The sequence below is a fragment of the Sceloporus undulatus genome, chromosome 6, assembly GCF_019175285.1.
Source record: "Sceloporus undulatus isolate JIND9_A2432 ecotype Alabama chromosome 6, SceUnd_v1.1, whole genome shotgun sequence".
NCBI classification, from domain to species: Eukaryota; Metazoa; Chordata; class Lepidosauria; order Squamata; family Phrynosomatidae; genus Sceloporus; species Sceloporus undulatus.
Genome location: NC_056527.1, coordinates 102151261 through 102154035, shown reverse-complemented (window position 1 = coordinate 102154035; position 2775 = coordinate 102151261). Strand labels below are relative to the sequence as shown.

The window sequence follows — 2775 nt, the reverse complement described above, 5'->3', positions numbered from 1 at the left end:
TATTCTCACAATTTAAATTCTTCTTTTTCCTTTATGGATTAGACTCGACCATCTTCTCTATGTACAGAGAATTGCCATCCTGGTTCTAGTAAGAAAAAGAAAGAAAGTAAACCATTTTGTTGCTATGATTGCATCCCATGTCCTGAAGGGGAGATTTCAAATCAGACAGGTGAAAAATTGATCATGTACATATTAATCAAAGAGATCAACTTAAATTGTTTTTTATGAAATATCTTTATTAAACAGAAATACAACCACATACATTTAAAATCATATATTTTAAAACAATGCATAACAACAGAACTACAAACCCAACTGAACATCAAAACAAAAACAAACAATATTAACACTACTGACTTCCCATTTTGAAACTGATATCTATATTCAATTATTACTAAACTTCCTTTCTGTGATAATTATATTTATTCTTCTACTGCATGTAAACTCTGTTTACTTTGTTGTTGTTGTTGTTGTTGTTGTTGTGTGCTCTTAAATCATTTCTGACTTACGGAAACTCTAAGGTGAACCTATCATGGGTTTTTCTTGGCAAGATTTGTTCAAACAAGGTTTGAGGTAGAGATAGTGCAACTTGTCCCAGTTCACCCAGTGGGTTCCATGGCCAAGCTGGGAAACAGACTCAGGTCTCCAGAGTTATTGTCCAACACTCAAGCCACTATGCTTAAAAGAGATGTATAGCCCCAGTGGGATTGCAAAAAGTTAATAAACAATTCCCAATATTTCTTAAAATTGTTCAAAGATTTCTCCTTAATCAACACTGTCATTTTATCCATTTCAGCAAAATTGTCATCATAAGTCAGTCTTCTTTTGTTGGAGTAACAGTATCTTTCTGTCTTTTAACATACACAGTTCTAGCTGCGGTAATCAAATACTGTAAAGTCCTTCTGAATTTCTTATCAGTGTGTTAATTTAACATCTCCAACAGAAAAGTATTTAAAAATACAGCTTTGAAAATAAATTTATGAGTCCTGTATTTCCATGCTTCATTAAGATCAACTGAAATCCAAAGAAATGAGGCTTGCCTATTGGTACTGCAAGGTTTACTGTCAGTATCTTCATTCTGACATCGGTGGCAAAGGTTTTAACCACCTGAGACTTTTATAGAAACTTCCATCATTGACCTCCTGCCACATTGTATAAAAACAGCATTGTATAAAATCTGTAATTTGAATCATAAAAATTCATTTCAATGTATGAGAAGAGCATACATAGCTGGGAAACATGTGGCTCTTCAGATGTTTTTAATCCCATTTCCTATCAGTTCTAGCCCTAAATTCTACTGCTAGTCTCAATTTGAGTAGACCAAATGAATCAGTAGAATGTACTTATGTATTAACTCACTATTCAATGATAAATTCAATGGGTGTTTTGTAATTGGGACTGACTAGCAGGATACAAGCCCTAGGACCAAAACACACTGCAAAAATAATCCAGTTTGAGCCCTGGTTCAGTGCTAGGGAATTCTGGGAACTGTAGTTTCAGGGAACATTTATCTTTCTCTGTTAAAGAACTCTGGTGCTACCAAAAACTACAGTTCTCAGAATTCCTTAACACTGACCCAGGGCAGTTAAAGCAGTGTCAAACTGGATTATTTATGCAGTGTGTTTGGCCCCTTGTCAGCCTGGCCAGTTGTGAGATATGCTGGGAACAGTCATCAACATCTGAAATATGAAATTCCCCCTACCTCAATATATTGATGAGCTTTAAAGTATGTAAGCATAGACTGAAACATTTTATGTTCTTTTTCAGACATGAATGAATGCTATAAATGCACAGATGAAAACTATTCAAAAAACAGGATATCTGTGTCCCTAAATATATAAATGTTTTTTTCCTATGAAGAACCTTTGGGAATCTGTTTAGTATGTCTTGCTCTTTCCATTACTTTGATTACAGGTTTTGTGCTAGGAATATTTCTGAAGCACCACAGTACTCCCATTGTGAAAACCAACAACTGGGACCTTTCATATACCCTCCTCATCTCACTCTTGCTCTGCTTTCTTTGTGCATTGTTATTCATTGGCAGTCCTCAAAAGGTGACTTGTCTCCTCCGACAAACTGCTTTTAGCATCATCTTCTCAATGGCTGTTTCTTGTGTGCTGGCAAAAACAATCACAGTAGTGTTGGCTTTCATGGCTTCAAAGCCAGGATCTAGGATGAGGAAGTGGATTGGGAAGAGATTGCCCAAAACTATTGTTCTTGTTGGTTCCCTTATCCAAGTAGTCATTTGTATTGTGTGGATGACAAGCTCTCCCCCATTCCCAGATGTTGACATCCATTCGATGACTGAAGAAATCATATTGGACTGTAATGAGGTGTCTATAGTTTTGTTTTACTGTGTTTTAGGCTACATGGGCTTTCTGGCCACCATCAGTTTCTCTGTAGCATTCCTTGTTAGAAAGTTACCAGACACTTTCAATGAAGCCAGGTTTATAACTTTCAGCATGTTGATTTTTTTGCAGTGTTTGGGTGCTCTTTGTTCCCATCCATCTGAGTGTGAAGGGAAAATATATGGTGGCTGTGGAGATCTTTTCTCTGTTGGCCTCAAGTGCTGGGTTGCATTTTTTACCCAAATGTTACATTATTTTGTTGAGGCCTGGGGTGAACCTCAGAAAGCAATTAATAAAGGCAAAATGTCAATGGATTTTTGTATCTGTGACTATGGAGATTATTGCACTTAATTCCTGTCATTTTTCCAATGAGATACATGTACATTTAACAGGTCTTACCGCATTCTCCTGTATGCAGCCTGTGTGA

The 2775-nt window shown here is 36.4% G+C and overlaps 1 pseudogene; it reads left to right on the top strand.

Moving 5' to 3' along the window:
• Positions 1-1841: 1841 nt before the first annotated feature.
• On the top strand, positions 1842-2775 carry LOC121933774 (annotated as a pseudogene).